This window comes from Xenopus tropicalis, chromosome 5, assembly GCF_000004195.4.
Source record: "Xenopus tropicalis strain Nigerian chromosome 5, UCB_Xtro_10.0, whole genome shotgun sequence".
NCBI lineage: Eukaryota > Metazoa > Chordata > Amphibia > Anura > Pipidae > Xenopus > Xenopus tropicalis.
The window spans coordinates 154,658,544-154,681,029 of NC_030681.2; the positions used below are offsets into that span (position 1 = coordinate 154,658,544).

General features: G+C 41.0%; 1 pseudogene; it reads left to right on the forward strand.

Moving 5' to 3' along the window:
* The first annotated feature begins 5,134 nt into the window (after positions 1–5,134).
* LOC108644718 lies at positions 5,135–18,267 on the forward strand (annotated as a pseudogene).
* Positions 18,268–22,486: the final 4,219 nt, after the last annotated feature.

Consider the following 22,486-nt stretch of genomic DNA (forward strand, 5'->3'; position numbering starts at 1 on the left):
GAGAAGGATGGCTGCAGGGATGTACAAAAAACACATTTGAATGTGATATTCTTGCTCAGTTCCGAAAATAACTTCAGCAAGAATTACAAGTGAAAAGATGGTCACAAGAGGTAAGATTCCCACCTGTCTATGTAAGAGTTTGTTGTTTAGCTTTGTTATTTTGCTGTTCTCATTTCCTCATAATGATTTTATATTAGGTCTAATTTTAGGTGGAAAATGTGCTTTTTATATTTAAGGGTGCTTTGGAGGGATCCTTACACTTCCTGACAGACACAGAAGACATTGGACTTTACTGCACCAGAGAAATTGGGGAACACTCATGCAACTATGTTATCATACCTGAAGCACATCAAGAGGTTTGTGCGATCTCAAACAAATACATTGTCTGGCGGACCCAATCAAAATGAAGAACTTGTTGGAAAGTGTCATTGTTACCTCAGCATGACCTCGACTCTGCAGGGAAGGCTGAGCAAAGGAATTTCTGCTAACATTGTGGGGAAAAAGTAAGTATGCTTTAGTACCTGTGCATTTATTTTGGATTTGTTTGTGTGTAGGTTTGGTGTGTAACTTTTACTACCCCTATTTACAAGTACGACTACCTGACATCTGGAAAAAAAGGACCCAGCAGAGGTCAAAAGATTCTTGTAGGAGGCAAGGCTAACTTTTGAGCAGCTAATAAAGGCGGCCAAGATGAGTGGATTTGTTTTGGATAAAGAAAAGTCTACTATCGTCTATTACTTGGAGGCACAGATTGTCCTGAAGCACCTCCAGCGACCAGGAGTTGTGCAGAAGACTAAGAACCCATGTTGCATTATTCCACTGCCATGCTTTGTGTTTCTAACATTCTGTTAACTTGAACTGTTTGGCATTTTACCAATCCTTGTGTCTGATTTGCGGATAGGTCGAAGAATGGTGCAGGAGGAAACCGACTGTAAAACACTTATGGTCATCGGCATAAAGAACCATAAGACGTCTACGCAGAAAGTCGCTCCTATACTTCTAGAAGATGAGGTATATGTCTGAAATGAGCATTTGCAAGTGTGGACAGCCTGTTGCTTAGCATTTTTATTCAACTTGACTCTTTTGTATCATTTCTGTGGTTTGATGTTTTCTATAAAATACAGCCATCCTTTATCAGGAGGGGGACAAGCCCGAAGACATTTCTCATCTCCTCAACCGGGGAACCTATTCACAGTGTGACGAATGACATTGCTCGGCTTTAACAGAAGTATAGATGTGGGATGCAAATTCCATTTTTTAATAGTTCTTCTCAGAAACTATAGCCACCAGATCAATACTGGTACAGGCTTACGTTCTAACCAAGTTTAGTACTGCATCAATGCCTACATTTCTGAACATACATTTTTCCCTTAGGTTTAACTTACGCTTGAATCCAGCTGGAGAAAAGATAAGTACACTTACTTCCCTCCGAATCCTCAACTCTCACAATTCACTCTGTCTCAGTTATATTAGTTATCAAATTTATAATGTTTTAGGTCTAAAAAGCAGCACAACTTGGATATCAGAATAGCCATAAATTCATCCAGAATAAGTACACCTGTTTTATACTTATTTTCTGACATTAGTATTTAGCATTCTCTCAGCCCTTCATGTTTTTCTAATGAACAATAAGTCAGTTTATATAATGTGACCATTGTGATATCTATATTTTTAGGCTTTCAAAAAAGAAGCAGTCAGTGGAGATTGGTGCAATACTTTGGTTTCTGAAGAATTCCTCATGAGAGATCTAGATGAGACACCAGCACCTGAAACCATCAAGAGTCAGAAGAGATCAGTTGAACATGGGTCAGTGGGTCCTAAGAGATGGGTGAGCGCCGTTCGGAAGGGACGGCGATGGCCTCAGTCACCCTCGGTCGAACCCGGGGGAGTGGCGGAGACAGGCGCCCGCGCCTTGGAAAGCGTTGCGGTTCCGGCGGCACCCGGTGAGCTTTTTAGGTGGATGATGTGGCAAGGTTCCTGTATTTTATGAACCCACAAGATGCTAAACTTGGCATTTGTAAAAAAAGACCTCCAAAAGGACCAACGAGTTGCACAAAACTGCAAGAGATTGTCACGCACCAGACCATGTTCAACTACTTGAAGCATGTGAGGCGATTTGTAAACTTGCAGATAGACAACACAAACTTGTTCTCATCTGATCCATCTATATACAATGCCTGCAAAAACTTTATCAAAGCCACCAACGCCCTTCAAAAAAGGCTCCGTAAAAAGGTATATCACAGGAAGTTGTCAAGAAAAGGTAATACCACATGGGCTATGTTGTCATTTCCTTTCAGCCCAAGACAGCAACGCAACAACTGGCTGCTTTCGCATTGACAGAAGAAGAAACGGTAGTTTTAAAAAAAATTGTGTTGCCATTGACAGACAACTGTAGGAAAGCATTGTGATTATATGGTTTCGCTTCTAGTGGTTCGATGTGTATTATCAATAAGTGAGACCGAGACTGGTGCGTGACAACTCCACTGACATTTCTTATCGTCAACTGGGAAAAAAGCTTCATACTGTTTCAAATGACCTGTGGCGATACCACCAAATGGTAAATTGTCAAGCCTACACCTATAGAAGGTTTCACTGGGGAAGGTCCGATATACTGTATATGGAGGCACTCACTGTCCATTTCTCAACAATTGCTTTTTTGTGTTCCAATTAGGTACAACATTCCAAGTGTTTACTGTCACAATACATGGACTCCAAGAGGCACCTTTTTGCCAAGTATTTAGCACATACTAACAAAAAACAGCAGAGAGTTCCTACCGGGAGAAAACACTCGATGACATATGCCATGTGTATCTGCTGGTCTCTGGGGCAGTTGCGAGTCAAGCAGGCACCTCAAGGTAAAAAACACACACAGCTTCTGTTTTGACCTGCTCTTGTGTAACAAATACAATTTCACATTGAAAAGAATCAATCAATTGTAACTTTTCTAAGTGTGGAAACTCCACAGCTCAAATTTTTTTAAAGCGCTGAGGAGCCACCCAGACATTCATGAACACAGAGGGAGGGTAAGTTTCTTTTTCTTTCCTGTATATCTGTTTTATTTTGTGTATAAGCAGTTACAAAGAACACTTTCTGTATGTTTATTTGAACAGAACAGAAGAATCATGCACGCCCCATTCAAGATGGAGAGACACACCAACAGGAGCGTAAGTTCTCATTTGTCATTTTACTCCATCCTATTTCTCATCTTTTTTTTCTCACTTTCCCTCCGGACATGCCTCTGTCCCTGTCTGTGTTAATGTGCACACAGCCAGTCCACGTTAATATTTCTATTTGTTCATACATCCACCATGCAACGAACCAGAAGACGTCAAGTAACCCCAAACTCCACTGCCATTTTACTCCTTTTTCTCCTTTCACTCTAGGGGGACATTTACTAATTAACCAACGCTCCGAGCGTTTGTGCAATCGGTCAGAACGTATTTTCCGTGACTTTTTCTGATCACGATAAATACGTATTTCGCAAAACATATACAAACATTATGGGATTCATTAATGCTTTGGTTAAGCTGTTTTCAGGAAATTAATATTGGCAGGTACAGTCGTATGTAAGGCTTCATAAGGCCAAAATGTTTGTGTTCAATGGGAAAAGTCAAAACAAGTGAATAACCATTGTCAGCCTGTCTTTTTACTACATTCCTTTCAAGGGGAAATTAAACCAAATAGGATGTTGCAGTGTGTGATTTGTGTTTGGGGAAAAAAAAAAAAAAAAGTCCTTTACAGGCTGTCCTTAGCTTTTAAGATAAAGAAACAGGAAAGAGTTAGCAGTTTTAGGAGGCTTTAGAGGCGCCAGAAGCTGATCAGCAGGAGCCCCGTTCGTTTGCCGCTTGCTAGGATCAGACAGCCTCGTCGATTGTGGAGAGCTGTCCCTTCCCTTAACGAGCTTGTCTGATGAGGTGGTGCGGATGTACCGCCTGAGCCATGCCGACATTTTGCAGGTATTTCATTTGATTAGGCAAGATCTGGATCCTGTGACGGCACGGTCTCAATCCCTGCCCAGGATATACAAACTGCTTGGGGTTCTGTATTTCCTGGGCAGTGGCAGTTTCCAGCAGGTCTCCGCACGCCTTGTCGGTATGAGCCGGCCCACCTTCAGCGGGATACTGAGGCAAGTGCTCAGGGCGCTTCTACCGCACTCGCAAAGGCTCATTTCCTTTCCCTCAACTGAGGCAGAGTGGACAAGGGTAAAGCAGGACTTTTACCTCATTGGCCATTTCCCAAATTGCCTAGGAGCCATTGATTGCACCACCTCGACTTCATCAGGAGCGCTACCTTAACAGAAAGTGCTCCCATTCCATCAATGTCCAGATGGTGTGCGATTCCCACCTGCGGATCATGTGTGAGATCTGGTTTTCCTGGAAGTGGCCACGATGCCCATATCCTGCGTCAGTCGGCCCTCTATGAGCGCTTCACTCACGGAGAAATGCCGCGGGGCTGGCTGGTGGTTAAGTACTTTTTAACCATTTTTTTCACATCAACTTCCACAACTCCCATTAACGGGACCATCTTGAAGGCACTGTGTGTGACTGCTAGTGACAGTTAATTGGTCATGGTGATACACACCCATTAGTCATGTGCATACAACTGGCCTAATATTATGTGCAGTAGAATTTCACTATTTAATCATGTCAGTTGTTAATAGTAACAAAATTTATATCCAAATTATTTGCCACTTTACTTACCCTTGTTTGACTAAGCATCTTGGGAATGGTAGTTTTGGAAAGCATTTGTTTGAACCTGTGTCTTTCTAATGGACCAATTAATTACTCACACCTGAGCATGTGTAATAGGTGGGATTTTGGTCAATGGAAGCCTTGTTACCTTGGAAACTGTCCCATGCATGTGTATGGAACTTTTAAATCAAAGGATAGATATGCTTCCACTCTTTCCTTTGTTGTAGGAGGTGCAGGATATGGGGTTCTGCCTTGGCTGATGACCTGTTTGGTTTCCCCGCAGACCTGCCCAATGTAGGTACAACCGTGTCCATCGGAAGACACGTAATGTGATTGGGCGCCTGTTTGGGGTGCTCAAGTCGCACTTCTGATGCCTCCCAGTCACTGGGGGAGCTCTTCTTTATTCCCCCATTAAGGTTTCAAAGATCATTGTTGTCTGCGCCATGTTGCACAATGTTGCAATGGATCATGGGCTAGGTGCTGACATCAATGATGCTCTGGAACCTGAGATTGAGGGGTATGTTGGCAGCGCCAGGATAACCAACCACAGGGGGGAAGAGTGCGTGATCAGCTCATTGCCTCACACTTTCGTTGTAAGTTGAGCATATCATTCACTTGATAATGTGCCTCATTAATGTGTTTAACTTGCCCTTGAAACTGTAACCAGAAGAGAATGAAGATGCCAACCAAAATATTTATGTTTAGCTACTGTGTCTCTGCAGTAAATGCTGGCACTGTATGAACATAAGTGACTTTGCCCAGTGCAGCAACAACTGATTGGTGTTAGGCCTTGATATATAGGGATCTCATTACAGTGTAGGTGTAGAACACAATCTGATTGGCCATTATGCTTATGATAAGTTTGGGCACATTATCAGTGCAATGTCATTACATGTAACTAATATTTCCCTCTTAATAAAGAGCCTGCTTATTGTGATGTGCTGGTGTGCCCCTAGCAGTATTGGCCTTCCCGGGACCCCTTCTGGTGTAAGTAACCACGCTTACAGACAAAAATCAGTCAAAATTGTCAACCATTTAAAGGACAAGTCAACCCCAACCAATTTACATTTATTAGGGCAAAAAAATTTTGGGGTTCACTTGCCCTTAAATTCTTAGTATTACTAACCAATTCTACTTTCAGTTTAGGATCTACTGTGTTGTGTGCCTACCCCCATTGGAATCCTTTGGTGCTTTGGAATGTTGCTACTAAGCTAAAACCTCATTTCTGTTGCTTGGACGTTTCACTGCTGTTACCACCCTTCTGGGAGACGGACCTGCTATGGAGAAGTGCCAGACATTCAGGCCTTTGCTGCTAACTGCCACATTCAGGTGACTGCCACTTACTCTGCTTTAAGAAACAAATATATTACTGATTGTTACAGAAAAATAATTTTTCCTAAAATAAAAATTAAGTGTCTTGGGTAGAGTTTATTATGACCTATAACTTCTACATGAGCCTAAAATCAAACCAGAGACTGATCATACAGAAAAATATATATTTTATGATTTTGAATGCATGCAGCAGAGGTGCATACGTATCCCAAGTGATATATTTGCTGCTTACAGGCAATGAGTATTGGGAGTTTCAGGGTCTGACAGGGAGTAGTTTTGTCACCACATTCATATTAAAGAAATAGTGGTTTTCCTTCACCACGCATAATGCCGGCAGGTATTACTGTAGGTATATTGTAGTACAACAACTGGTGAACTAACATATTAAAATAGATTTGTTGGCTCAGGGTGGTAAATTGTTGTGTGACTCGGATATCAGGACTGAGATTCACAATTTCCTACCAATAAAGCTCAGCAATGAAGCTCCCTAAAGCATTATGTTCCCAGGATTACTCCTCGTGTCTTCTGACACTGCAGAGAATCAAAAACATATTGGCCCCTGACCATCCAAAGAATGTTATGGTTATGAATATACGATTAAATGTTTATGAAAAGTGTAAGGCGGAACTCTGATATAGCTACTTTTTAATCAAGAATTCTGCCTGAAGATTTGCTCAGTGAGTGCCTGCTCTTCAAACGGCAATATCCACTCCCCTAGAATGATATGAAAAAAAAAAACATGGTGTTTGGTTGTTAATTAACAGTTAAAAATAACTACATTCAGCATGTTAAAATCCTGAAGAAAAAAAAGTATAAAACTACAGCTGAAACAAGAATGAAGAGCCAACTGTAGTTACATATGGGATTGACCCCACTGAATATACTACGTTGGCATCAGTGAGTATGGCCATGTACGGAAAAATTTACCCGAGAACCATCAGCCATTTTACCATCTGACAATTACTAGAATCAGAAAGGTTTCTCCACACCAGCAATACAATGGCTGATACACACTGCTCACAAAGAAGGTATTTGCACTCACATTACACGGCAGTGATAAAGCTGTGGGGCCATAATTGTGGTTAACATGTAGCTTTTGAATTCCAGGGGTGCTTTTACCATGGCTGTGATGTTTGCTTCTCTGGAAAGGATTTTAATTGAGTAACTGGCACCACTATTGGTCAACTGAATCACAAAACACAAATCAAAACTTCACTATCTAAAGTCATGGGGCTTTGAGGTCCAGGAGTTGTGGGAACATGATTGGAATGCTCAGTTAGAATCTAACAATGATCTAAAGGGTTTCCTTTAAGAAAAGCCGCTGCATCCCCCATGGTGCAACAAAGTTGCAACTAGTGAACAAATACACCAAGGATTCCACAAGTTTATACCCATTTGTGAACAAAACAAAATAACCTAAGGGTCACCCTAGAATTATTTGTGAAAATTGAGTCTATTGATTACTGCTTTGGCATTGCTAAAATAAAAGTATCTTCCTATAGACTTATTTTAGACAATGACTAGGTTATGTGTTGCGCATTATTAGGTACATGTTGCATAGTTGAAATTCAAAAGGCACTGGGATATGGGTTACAAATAGGGTGAGAATTTTGAAATCTGGCCGTTCGATTATACCACTGAGAAATACAAAAAAAAAGTACCTCTCCGTGACAAGCAGGAAGCCTCATGCTATGCCAGAAGGTACTGCTGAGAAACAAAAAGTACATTGATAATTACTTTAGCTATTTCTGAATTCTTTGTGGGGAAAATTTGGTTGAAGGTCTAGTTTGCCATCTACAAGTATTGAAACTACCCCAATATGGAGGTCTCATCCAGAGATTTCCTAGATGATAGTAATGCTTACCTGGAAGTATGCCAAGGAACTTCTCTCACCCAACACCAATATATTTATTGGTGTTGTAAATTTGGAACAAACATCACAAACCTCCCAGCCTTAGCTCACCCTTTCAGGCCTAGTCTCTTCTCTAATGAGATTTCTGACTGATACCCTGGTTAGAGAGTACAACCACATACTAGCCTCCACCATTGACTCATTTGCACCCCTTCAGCCCAAGCGTACTCCGACTCCAATTACTGTCCTGTCTCGCTTCTACCGCTTGCCTCCAATTTGTAGAACATATAGTAGTATTTTCCTGTATTACCAGTCTGTTGGACCCACTGCAATCCAGTTTCCCGGCCTACTGAGATGGCATTGTGCATAAGTAGCGCTTTATAAATAAAGGTATACAGACAGACATTAGCTGGCCCATCTAATTCAGGAAAGTGTTTTGTAAACAACTTTTGTACAATGTTAATACACTATTGCCACATAAGCCCGATAACATTGGTTAGCAGTCACTTTAGGATGAGTTGATAAATTACCCAGGCTTACCTAAGTTTTAAAGATATATTTAAAAATTAATTTGACACTTCTTGAAAGTACATGCTCAACAGAAACATTAGCAAAATGTGTTTTGTCAAGGTAAAAAGAAGAACCATTAATTTAAAAACCAAATATATGGTTTGCTTTACTCACTGCTAAATCAAAGGGCCACTATAATAATGCTGCTTGACCTTTAAAAGTTGATCATTCTCTTGCTACATATTCTATCCTAACTGGGGATTAAAGAAGCTGCTCTCTTGACTCTCCTATCTTTCTAATCGACCCTTCAGTGTCTCCCATGGCTCTCTTCTTGGACCCCTCCTATTTTTAATCTATACCACTGGTGTTGATCAGCTAATCACCTCATTTGGCTTTCAGTATCATTGATATGCAGGACGATACTCAAAATGACCTCTTCTCCTGACCTGCCCTCACTCTTTCTTCATGTTACCGACGGTCTCACAGCAATTTCAGCATTCATTTCCTCTCATTTCCTAAAAATCAACATGGACAAAACTAAACTGTTCCTTTTCCCACCTTCCAACACTGTTTCCCAGCCTGACATCAACAATCCTGCCGGTTTCACCTTAAAAACATCTCTGGGCAGTCTCATGAGTGCGGAAGGGTTGAATGCAAGTTCTCGTCCATGCCCATGTCACATCTAGTTTAGACTACTGCAACTCACTGCTCTGTGGGCTTCCCATCTAAACTGATCCCACTCCAATACATCATGAACATTGCTGCCAGACTCATACTCCTCTTGACCCGCTCCACAAATGCTGCCCCCTCTGCCAATCCCCTCAATGATTAATGTCACACACAAATTCAATTCAAGGTTGTTGTACTGACCTACAAAAGCACTCACTGGTACTGCAAAACTATATAAAAAACCAACCCCAGACAACCTTCAGAACGACTTCTCTTGACTCTACCCAACCCCATTAGACACTTTAAAAACTCACTTTCATTCAAGCCTATAATCTAAGCCCTCAGCAACTATTGCCCAATAAACCCCCCCTTACTCACTCACTAACCACTTCAATAGGATCTGGTTACTCACTCTGCCTCTTAGAACATAAGCTCTTTTGAGTAGGGCCCTTCCCTATTGCCTTTTACCAATATTCAAATGTAACAATCATTTTGAAGAATTGTTTGAATGTATATGAGAACCATTATGGTTATGTATTTTGGATTTGAGCCTCAATAAGTTACTGACTGCACAGCGAGTGTTGCATGTGAATAAAGCATTTAGCAGGCGTTAAAAACCAAAAGGCGTTGGTGCTTGCTGTGCAATTAACTGACTGCTGTGTGTTTCCCAAGTGTTACCTGGCTGAGTGAGGTAAACTGCTTTTTCCCTTGGAGTGTGGGATAAGCAGGTGGATTAATAGGTTTAGTATATTGTGTTTGGGGATTAGATAGAAAAGGGCACTTCGTATAATTAACAGGGGGCTGTGTTTTTTTTTTTTTTTTTTTTAATGCTGGTAAACAGCATTCCCCCCCAGCCTACTAATTTAGGGGGAGGAGTTAAACAGGTAAGTTCTCACCAGGCTTTGGGCTCTTGTTTGAACCTCAATAAGTTACTGCACAGCGAGTGTGGGAGCTGCTAAGTGGGTGTTGCATGTGAAATAAGTGTTTGGCAGGCGTTAATCAAAAAGGCATTTAAATCTAAAAAGGCACTATACGAGGGATTGCACTCGGGAGACTGTAAGTACCAGTGGCAATATGGGTCCCAGTATGATTGCTGGTGTTACTGTGTATCTTGTTGTATGTATGGGATCCTGGGGCAGCAGTTCCTGCAACATTTACTTGAGAGATGCAGGTGGGTTTTCCTCTTGGAATCTGAGGTGCAGAATCTAAGGGGGGAACTGGCAGCACTGAGGGGGCTGCAAACATGGGGGAGAACAGGAGGCTCACTGAGCAACCACTGGCAGGGGCCGGGGTAGTGGGGGGGGGGAGAAGGGACAGGGGAGGTTAATGAGGGAGACAGGTTTGTGGCAGTTAAGGGCAGTAGGGGCCGGAAGGGTAGGGGGGCTGTTCCACAGTTTGTACAAACCAACAGATTTGCAATTTTAGGTGGAGATGCTGGGGAAGACAGGTCTGAGCTGGCATGTATGGAGCCAACAGAATGGAACGGTTTGAGGAGATGTTTGTTCTTCTAGATGCTTCTGGGAAGCCCAGTGGGTTATATTTGGAAGAATTCTATTTACGGACCTAGTTATCCTTGAAACTATAAAAAGGATGGCTACTACATTGGCATTCTTGTATATCTTTAACTCTATTATGAGCTAAGTTGGTCCCAGACCAAGTATTTCGTACAGTTCATCAGGGTCATGCTTTATATCCTATTCCCAAGGTTTCCTTTGTCTCCTAGCCCATCTGCCAGCAAGATGTCAACAAAATATTATGGAGGAGGCTGGACTTCACAGAATACACTCGGCTGATTCACGACTGCTGCAGGGATTCATAAGCTTCCTGGAAAAAACGTATGCCAAGTCAGGAATCAAAACATGAGGTACTGCAATGTTGGTACCGATTTCATTTATAACTTTAAACAGACTATTTCACAGGCAAACCAGTTAATTCTAACCTTCTACCTTCAGATCGATAATGTATCAAGATGGTTACATTTCGTGAACCCAAATGAACCTTCCACTAGCTGCATACATAACATTGAGAAGCGTGATGTTCTTTTGGGTAAGAGGAGCTTCAGCAGCCAGCAGAGCGACGTCAAGAAATTACATGAGTGGGGTGAAAAAAATGTATTACTTATGTCACCTCAGAGGATCGGCTGTTGGAAGAGGATTCCAAAAATCTTTAAAAAGCATAACAGAGATCCAGAAATCCATTTGCAGAGGTGCCAGTAAAGAAGTGTTGGAAGGCGAGTCATTAACGGCAGGCAATATTGTACAGGATACGTCCAAGCAGGTTGTTTATAGATCTGTGTACTAAATTTGCCTTTTTGTGTACAAATCCAAGAGAGTGCCAGAAGTGCTAACCCTGGCAAACGGTCTTTTGTCCGAGATAATTGATCGGACCAATTCCAGGAATGAATTACAACAGAGGGATATGACGTCCATGCTTTTCTACTTGGAAGAACCTATAGAGACCAAGTGTTATCCAGCACATGACAGTACTATTTTCTGAAAAAAAAAAAGGATATCACACTAGTCAAAGTTAGACTGATTGGTTTAAGCCGCTCCACAGACCACGTAAGAGCAGCCGTCATAAAAGGCTGCAACACACCACATCGTGGTCCTTAAAGAGGTAGAGATGATCTGGTGAGATAAATCTGAAATAAGTGTCTAACCACCTTTTATAAAGAGGAGCAGCAGCGGAGACAAGGGTTACTTTGTCTCCAGCAAAAGATCAAAAATTCAGAACCGGACAACTGATGTCCACAGATTCCAAGAAAGGTAAAGTTATTTTTCTACTGGGAATATTTTCCTCAAAGCCTCATCTGATTTGTATTAATGGTCAAAGTATTGGTAAACGAAGCACGCTAATATTTTGTTTCTGCTGTAGGTTTAATGCTTGTTTGGCCACTGGGAATGAGGAGCTTCACATTTTTGAAAAAGTCATCTGTGAAAGCACTTTGGAAGACCAAGAATTGATAAAAATATATCCGAGGTCAGATTTCAACCCAAAGGCAACATCTCAGTATATGCGTGCCGCAATGAGTGAGCGAGCTTCAGAGGACATGGGAGCAGCTGGCAAACTCAAGGTTAGTTTAGCTGATGGAGCATTGTCAGTGGGGGTTGCCTTAGCAGCTGTTGATGTCCTTTTAAGTTGTTATTCTTCTATAGCCTAAGAGTTCTGATTTTGTTTTCCAGACATGGAGAAGTGCCTGGCACACTCTGAGAAGTCGTCAGGGAAGGAGATGTTGTACAAAAAAGTAGAGAACATGTTTAACACTCAAAAGGCCCAACACTGAAAGCGCCGGAAGTTTTCGGAAACGCGCGGAAAATGCTGCTACGACAGGTGGAGGAGGCAGCAGACAAAATGCCGCTTGGATGCGGTCATTGGTAAGAATCACGCAGGCTTCTTGTGTCATTTTCTAATTATTTTTTTTTCTGCAGTGGTTCAATTTTTTAAAAAAAATTTCAGCACATTACAAGAATGAAAAGCCCACTGCAAACCAAGTGCTCAACTACCTGAAGCAACAAGGGTGGTCAAAGCATGTTCCAAGCGTGGAGGAGATCTTGCTGCACTGGGAAGCTAGGGAATAGCCAAGAAGAGAGGGCAACAATAGAAGAATTCAGAGTTTGATCAGTGGCTAGGACTATCAATTGATGAAGCGGACAAAGGGCAAAAAGTGGTGACCCTCAAGCCTTTTCAAAAGGGGGACTATATTTGACTACCATGGCTGTTATTTCCACAAAGGAAGGGGGAACAGCTGAGGTAGGTGGAGGACAAAATGGGGTCTCCCTCCATGGACAGAAGAAATAAGACGCTTTGGATGCCCAGAACGTTCCCTGCCACAGTGAACTAGCAACCCCTTATGGGAGGAAAATTAACCATTCCCGTAAAAGGCCAAACCGTAAGCCCATGATGAAGTATTTTGAAAATGCCACCATGCCTCACATTGTTTATAGCAGACAGATATTAATGTGGGTACAGATATCTTATTTGACTATGGCGTCACAAGGAAATCATTTTCTGGAGAGGGGGCAGATCTACCCTGGATTGATGAGTAGTTCCCCTACGAATACACTTATGGATATGGACTTGGTGCACTTGCATACAGGTATATGTAATTTTGGAGCTATTGATGTATGCAGCATAGAACCAATCTTTTAATCTTAAACATTACTGTTTATTAGTATTGAACTGGAGTTTTACCCAATACATTTTAGTTATTAACAGTTCAATTGTTCTGTGTCCTTCAATTGCTAATTGTGTTCCTTTTGCGACTCACTGAAGTTACTAGCTCCTGTAGCTTGCCTTCCTTGTAAATCACAGAAACCGTTCCTTAGATTTTGGCTTCATTTGATTTCATTTAAAAAATGGATTCTAAGACACCAAACCGCTACTATCTCACCTGCAAGTTTTGCCTGAAGATTCAGGACACTTTGCCTGTTCATCTGAGGAGAGCTTGTAAGAGATGCAGGTCCACAAGAAATTGAGCAACTGATGCTGGAAGCAAAAGGGAAGATGTGATCAATCCTGAAAGGGCTTAGTGTCATTGACTGTAAAGACCTGGACTATAAGGATTCTGATCCTCTGCAATTTATCCAGTTCCTGGAGAAAAATGGCTGCTATGTTAGAGGGAAGCCAGAGAAGTCAGCAAGGTATGTATTGTTCCTGCTATGGCAGTGTCTAGACATGTACAGTGGTGTGAAAAACTATTTGCCCCCTTCCTGATTTCTTATTCTTTTGCATGTTTGTCACACAATGTTTCTGCTCATCAAAAACCGTTAACTATTAGTCAAAGATAACACAAAATGCAGTTTTAAAATGAAGGTTTACATTATTAAGGGAGAAAAAAAACTCCAAATCTACATGGCCCTGTGTGAAAAAGTGATTGCCCCCCTTGTTAAAAAATAACTGTGGTTTATCAATTTCAATTTTCAATTTCAATATCAATTTCTGTAGTCACCCCCAGGCCTGATTACTGCCACACCTGTTTCAATCAAGAAATCACTTAAATAGGAGCTACCTGACACAGAGAAGTAGACCAAAAGCACCTCAAAAGCTAGACATCATGCCAAGATCCAAAGAAATTGAGGAACAAATGAGAACAAAAGTAATTGAGATCTATCAGTCTGGTAAAGGTTATAAAGCCATTTCTAAAGCTTTGGGACTCCAGCGAACCACAGTGAGAGCCACTATCCACAAATGGCAAAAACATGGAACAGTGGTGAACCTTCCCAGGAGTGGCCGTCCGACCAAAATTACCCCAGGAGCGCAGAGACAACTCATCCGAGAGGCCACAAAAGACCCCAGGACAACATCTAAAGAACTGCAGGCCTCACTTGCCTCAATTAAGGTCAGTGTTCACGACTCCACCATAAGAAAGAGACTGGGCAAAAACGGCCTGCATGGCAGATTTCCAAGGCGCAAACCACTTTTAAGCAAAAAGAACATTAAGGCTTGTCTCAATTTTGCTAAAAAACATCTCAATGATTGCCAAGACTTTTGAGAAAATACCTTGTGGACCGACGAGACAAAAGTTGAACTTTTTGGAAGGTGCGTGTCCCGTTACATCTGGCGTAAAAGTAACACAGCATTTCAGAAAAAGAACATCATACCAACAGTAAAATATGGTGGTGGTAGTGTGATGGTCTGGGGTTGTTTTGCTGCTTCAGGACCTGGAAGGCTTGCTGTGATAGATGGAACCATGAATTCTACTGTCTACCAAAAAATCCTGAAGGAGAATGTCCGGCCATCTGTTCGTCAACTCAAGCTGAAGCGATCTTGGGTGCTGCAGCAGGACAATGACCCAAAACACACCAGCAAATCCACCTCTGAATGGCTGAAGAAAAACAAAATGAAGACTTTGGAGTGGCCTAGTCAAAGTCCTGACCTGAATCCTATTGAGATGTTGTGGCATGACCTTAAAAAGGCGGTTCATGCTAGAAAACCATCAAATAAAGCTGAATTACAACAATTCTGCAAAGATGAGTGGGCCAAAATTCCTCCAGAGCGCTGTAAAAGACTCGTTGCAAGTTATCGCAAACGCTTGATTGCAGTGATTGCTGCTAAGGGTGGCCCAACCAGTTATTAGGTTCAGGGGGCAATTACTTTTTCACACAGGGCCATGTAGGTTTCGATTTTTTTTCTCCCTAAATAAAAACCCTCATTTAAAAACTGCATTTTGTGTTTACTTGTGTTATCTTTGACTAATAGTTAAATGTGTTTGATGATCAGAAACATTGTGTGACAAACATGCAAAAGAATAAGAAATCAGGAAGGGGGCAAATAGTTTTTCACACCACTGTATGTTCAATTTGTTCTTTACCAATCAATCTTTGTTGCATTACAGCAAAGCCTTAGAAAAGATCCATCCATTGAATATGGAAGAAAAAAACCAAGGTGAATCTCAGTTGGGAATCAGATGAAGTAGTGGGGACACAGGCACCTTGTAAAGATCTGGACCTGTAAGTATACTTGGCAAGTATCTTTATAATATTCACCTGTCTACATTGTAACTTGCCCATTGTTATTTACCGTTTCTGAACTTGATAATTTTTATTAATATAGCCCTGTCGGGTCACCGATAGATAAGAAATAAATACTATCTTTTGTTGCATTACAGCTATGCCATGGAGGAGAGCATCTGTACACCGAATGTGGAAAAAACCAAGGTGAACCTCAGTCAGGCAGCAGATGAAGTAGTGGAGACACAGGTCCAGATCTTTAACGGGTGCCTGTAAGTATACTTGGCCTGTGTCCTTATAATATTCACCCGTCTACATTGTAACTTGCCTGTTATTCATTGTTTCTGAACTTGTGTATTTATTAATACAGCCCTGTCATGTCACCTAAACAGATGAACCTGAGCCTAGTGAATGCTGAAGTGCAGAAACAAAAACCTGTTGAACAGCTGGACCTGTAAGATGTATATATAACAAGTATACTAATATTCCCCTCTACTTTATAATGTGTGCATGTTTTTATTTTGGTTGTTTTCAGAACTTGTTGTTCTTTATTATGTTAGCCCCGTTGAGTCGAAGAGATGGATATTGTAGGCCGTGTGAATGAAAAAGATGGAGACTAAGGGATCTCTTAGAGAGCTGGACCTGTAAGTATAATTTGTATATGTACATCTACTCTACTCATGTCTACATAGTAGTATGTGTTCATATTTTAAATCTGAACTTTATGATTAATATAGACCTGGTGAGAGGAGAACAACGCAGACTGATGACAATGTTCATGATGACTATGAAGATCAAGAGAGACACGCATAGTTATGCTGTGTCTATGCTACAGATTAAACCATTTCTAAATGTTTTTTCCTTTGGACTAGGAGCAAGACCAATTCACATCTCGTCCTGCTTAGGAGAAGAATGATGGCTGCAGGGATGTACAAAAAACACTTTTGAATGCGATATTCTTGCTTGGTTCCAAAAATATCTTCAGTGTAAATTACAAGTGAAAAGATGGTCACAAGAGGTAAGATACACACCTGTCTATGTAAAAGTTTGTTTAGTTACTTTGCTGTTCTCATTTCCTCATGATGATTCATTATGCCTAATTTTAGGTGGGAAATGTGGTTTTTATATTTCGTGGATCCCTCCAAAGCATCCTTACATTTCCTGACAGACACACAGAAGACATTGGACTTTTTTACTGCACTGGAGAAATTGGGGAACACTCATGCCACTATGTTCATACCTGAAGCACATCAAGAGGTTTGTGCGATCTCAAACGATCATTGTCTGGTGGATCCAATGAAAACTAAGAACCTCTTGGAAAGTCATTGTTACCTCAGCATGACCTCGACTCTGCAGGGAAGGCTGAGCAAAGGAATTTCTGCCAACATTGTGGGAAAAGTAAGTATGCTTTAGTACCTGTGCATTTATTTTGGATTTGTTTGTGTAGGTTTGGTGTGTAACCTTTACTACCACTATTTACAGGTACGACTACCTGACACTTGAAAAAAAAAGGACCCAGCAGAGGTCAAAAGATTCTCGTAGTGGCAAGGCCAACATTTGAGCAGATAATAAAGAAGGCCAAGATGAGTGGATTTATTTTGGATAAAGTCTGTCCTCTATTACTTGGAGGCACTGATTGTCGTGAAGCACCTCCAGTGACCAGGAGTTTTGCAGAATATGACCGAGAACCCATGTTGCATTATTCCACTGCCATGCTTTTTATGTTCTTTTAACATTCTCTTAACTTGAACTGTTTGGCATTTTACCAATCCTTGTGTCTTATTTACCAACAGGTCGAAGAATGGTGCAAGAGGAAACCGTCTGACTGCAACACACGTATGGTCAGAGTAAAGAACCATAAGATGTCTACACAGCAAGTCGCTCCTATACTTCTAGAAGATGGAGGTATATGTCTGAAATTAACTTCACAAATGTTGACAGCCTGTCAAGCATTGACTTGACTTTCTTTTGTATCATTTCAGTAGTTTGATGTTTTTTTATAAAATATGGCCATCCTTTATCAGGAGGGGGACATGCCCAAAGACATTTTTCATCTCATCAACCGGGGAACCTACTCAGTGTGACGAATGACATTGCTCTGCTTCATCACAAGTATAGATGTGGGATGCCTATTCCATCTTTTGTTAGTTCTAAGAAACTATAGCCACAAGGTGAATACTGGTACAGGCTTACGTTCTAGCCAAGTTTAGTACTGCTTCATTTCTGAACACACATTTTTCCGCATTAGGTTTAACTTGCGCCCTGTGACAAGTCAAGAGACTCGAACCATGGAGATGTACAGTCTCTCACTTTGAATCTTTTGCACAGAGGAACATGTTCGCCAGGTTGCTTGCACATTCAAATGTCACTGCCGAAAGGTGTACCGGGAGAACACTATTGGAAATAGTGGAAGCCGAAATGATGAAGGCAATGCATGGCCCCCAGCCTTCAACATCAGGGTAATTTCACGAAGCATTTACATGGCTTTCCATATGCAATTTTTCTTAATAGATAAACTACGATTTATACAAAGGGCAGGGAATAACCACCGGTTTCTTTATTATATTAAACAGGTGTCAACAGAAGACATTGCAAAAAGAAAATCTCTCGTGAGTTAAAGGAGGAAGCATATGTAAAATCAATGCTAATCCTCCTTGCCTAAAGGCAGGGTTAGCCTTTTCTTATGAATACGGCCACTTATGACCGTTGGAGAAAACAAAACAAGATGAGTGGATTGTGTTACTGGGAAGTCTTCCTAAATTGATGAAAGTTCACTGAATGTGCACGTTTGTATGTGTTACCAAGTAAATATCTAATACTGCTTTCTCTCTTCCACCCATCCATTCTAGGAATACAGACTAAGAAAGAGCAAAAAGATCCAAGGCACTGGATGGAAGACCAACTCAACACAAATAGGGGATATTTTGGAAACCTGTAACTCTCGGTGATGAATCAGGTTTCTAAACACGTTCCAAGTGGAATGGGCATGAATCCAGCTGGAAAAAAAGTATTTACTTCCCTCCCAGACACCTGTCTCACATTCATCCAGAATAAGAATACAACTATTGTTTACGCATTTTCTGACATTACTATTTAGCATTCTTTCTCAGCCCTTCTTGTTTTCTAATGAATACGTCAACCATTTTTTGCGACCATTCATGTATATTATTTTTAGGCTTTAAAAAAAGACGCAGAGCCATCAGTGGAGTTCTTAGAGCTGAAATACGTTGTAATAGGAGGGCCTCCCGCTGTAGCCTCGGGCGAGGGGCTTTGAAGGCCGAAGTGGAAAAGGGTTCTACATGAACAGCAGTTGAACATGGGTCAGTCGGTCCTAAGAGATGGGCGAGTGCCGTTCAGAAGGGATGGGCGATGGCCTCCATTGCACTTGGCAGATCGAAAGCGAGTCGGGTTCAGATCCCTGAACCGGGAGTGGCAGAGACGGGAGCAGAGCCCTTCACGACCGAATTCTTTTTAGGTGGAAGATGTGGCAAGGTTCCTGTATTTTATGAAACCCAGAAGATGCTAAACTTGGCATTTGTAAAAGACCTCCAAAAAAGGACAGAGTTTTTCACAAAACTGCAAGAGATTGTGACGCACCAGACCATGTTCAACTACTTGAAGCATGTGAGGCGATTTGTAAACTTGCAGATAGACAACACAAACTTGTTCTCATCTGATCCATCTATATACAATGCCTGCAACAACTTTATCAAAGCCACCAACGCCCTTCAAAAAAGGCCCAGTAAAAAGGTATATCACAGGAAGTTGTCAAGAAAAGGTAATACCACATGGGCTATATTGACATTTCCTTTCAGCCCTCTGCTTTTTAGAAGCATAAGTAACGCTTCCTTGACCCATACAATGAGAACAGCAGAAGAATGTCACAGGCTATTGTCCACAGGAAAAGCCATATTTTCTAAAGCCCTGGGATGCCGGTAAAGACCACGATATAGATAATGTAAAATTTAAGATTGTACTTGGAGGCATTGCTGGTTCTGAAGTACTTGCAGAGACCAGGGGTTATACAGAATATGACAGTAAGTACGTATTGCCATAAGGGCTTTGGTAAAACATTAAGCGAGTATATCATTCTCCAAAACCACCCTTACTCCTAGGTCACCGAATAGAAAATGAGAGTTCGCCACAGATACGTTTTATTGTCATTGGAATAGCAGAGAACAAGACAGCAACGCAACGCCAGTGGCTGCTTTTGCACTGACAGAAGAGGAAAAAATATGGCGGTTTTAAAAAATGTGTTGCCATTGATAGACAACTGTAGGAAAGCATTGTGATTATATGGTTTCACTTCTAGTGGTTCGATGTGTATTATCAATAAGTGAGACCGAGACAGTGGTGCATGACAACTCCACTGACATCTTATTGTCAACTGGGAAAAAGCTTCATACCCGTTTCAAATGACCTGTGACGATACCACCAAAAAGGTAAATTGTCAAGCCAACACCTATAGATCGTTTCACTGGGGAAGGTCCGATATACTGTATATGGAGGCACTCACTGTCCATTTCTCAACAATTGCTTTTTTGTGTTCCAATTTTAGGCACAACATTCCAAATGTGTGCAGTCAGGATGTGCGACGAGTGTGAAACATTTACTATCACAATACACTGACTCCGAGAGGCACCTTTTTGCCAAATATTTAGCACATACTAACAAAACAGCACAGAGGTCCTACCGGGAGAAAACACTCTATGACACATGCCATGTGTATCTGCTGGTTTCCTGGCAGACAACACATGTATACCATCCACATCATACCTGTACAGTTTTGGGGTACAGGGATCTTTGGGAGCATTGTTTTGGGGTACAGAGTTTTATTTATAACTCCAGCTTGAAATCATGGTTACACCTCTAGAAATGGTGTGCAAGACTGGTGATTTGCCTGTCTGTATGAGTATGACCCCTGAAACTTTAACCCAATGAGCTACAAGCAAAAAAATTGAGAAAGCTGTCTACTGTTCCACAAACATGCCTGCCCAGTTTTGGGCTCCCTATATTTTGGGGTGATCCGTTTTGGGGTACATACTTTACAATTAAATGACAGCTAGAAATAATGAGTGAACATCTAAACTGATGTGGTGTAACATCAGGATGTGCTTCATTACTTTAGTAATTTTCTTCTCAGTTATGGTTGCCGAGATTTCAGCTTTCTATATGCTTTATTGTTATACCTATTCAGATTTTGGGAGGGGTGGTGCAATGTATCCACCTATGTACATTCTAGTGTTCAACATACTAGCAGGGTTAAGGGATCTTGGTACCCTGGGGTGCACTTTTTCTGTGCTCGTAATTTGAACTCCATTGAATAAGTATATACTAGTCAACCCCATATTTGCAAGACCGTAGAACCAAATGTGCAAAGTGTTCCTTGCTAGTTTCATGTTTCCATCTCTTTTGGAACTTTAGGAATGTAATCAGATTTGCTTCACACCTCCATTGACATCAATGGCCCATGTTAAACCTATGGGCCGTCCATTTTGATTGTAAAGCCAAAAATGGAAGTGATTGGGAATTTTATTTATCTTCATTACAAGGCATCAGTCCAGTTTTTTTTTTTTTGCTGAACCCTTACCATGTCCTCCGTCTCTCCTGCTAATTTCAAGATGAAGAATATTGGTCCAAAATCATGGAACTTTGCATGATATTGTCGTTATCCTTCTATAATCCTCCAGAGATATGATTCTCGCCCACAGTGAGTCCCTCCTGGATTTGAATCAATACTTACTCAAAATCAAGCCTGGCCCCGAAGTTCCCCCTGGGCCTTAGTTGAACTGTTCAGATTTAATTCTATGATTTAATCATGCACGTTATTGCCATTTTGCTTGTACTTATAAACATTAGAAATTTAATTAGGAAAACTGTGCATGGCAAAATCTTGTTAGAAAATCCAGTCCAACCTTTTAGGCTTAATAAAAGGATTTTATTCAAGCTGTGCAAGATAGTAAAGTAACAGACGGACAAAGTTCTGAGACGCTGCAACAAAGCAGTGAGAGGTCTGAGAGAAATTCTTCCCTCCCCCAGTATTGGTAATTCCATACCTTTCTCTTAGTGTGGTGGTGGTGGCCTTCCGCTCTTAGTTTCTGCGAGCGCTGGATGTTTAAATCTTCCTCGATGGCGTTTAAAGAAGTCAAGATGAGCTTAACTAAATTAAACTCTTGGAACAGTTTTAGTTGAGGAATTCCTTTTGAGATACTGAGCCAATGAGAAATTAGTCCTTTGTCTTTAAATGAGGAGGTCCTTTGCTGTAACCACCACAAGATGTCACTGTTGATTCACATATGATGTTGAACCAATATCCCCCTCTCTTGCATATCTCTTTAAATATCCCAAAACTTACAACCTTATTGAAATTTAAAGAAACTCAATAATTGATAAACAATATCAAGCTAAATCTCAAACATATAATACAAAGTACATAACATGTTATAACTTAAGAGGTAAAATGTATGCATAACACTTTATTCTTTAACATATGGAGGGGCCCATAATTCCTAAGATTTTACCTAACTTAACTTTATCAGCTGATGGGGCCCCTAACTCATGTCCTTGAGACCCCCTTTTGTATTATGTTATTTCACCTTGTTCTCCAAAATATCCTGTCATAGCCCATTCATACAAAGGCCTTATTACAACAGAACACAACTGTTAAGGACTTTTACCACCATTTGTTCCTTGGTGCCCTTCAATTATTTCTTTGTTACAGATACTTCCCTACCATCAGGTCTCCTATCTCTTGCATGATATATATATGTAACTAAGTACAGGCCTGGTTTTATATGAATATCAATACTATATAATAAAAGGGATACAGAAGACGTAGATTTATCAGCATATGTATGGGCTTACGCTAAAGGTACTATGTCTACCTCACCAATTAAGACCCATTTATCATAGGTCCCATAACCATTCCACATGTAGTTAGGCTTATTTTCCTACTTGTACAGACACAGTAAGGAGGATTATAT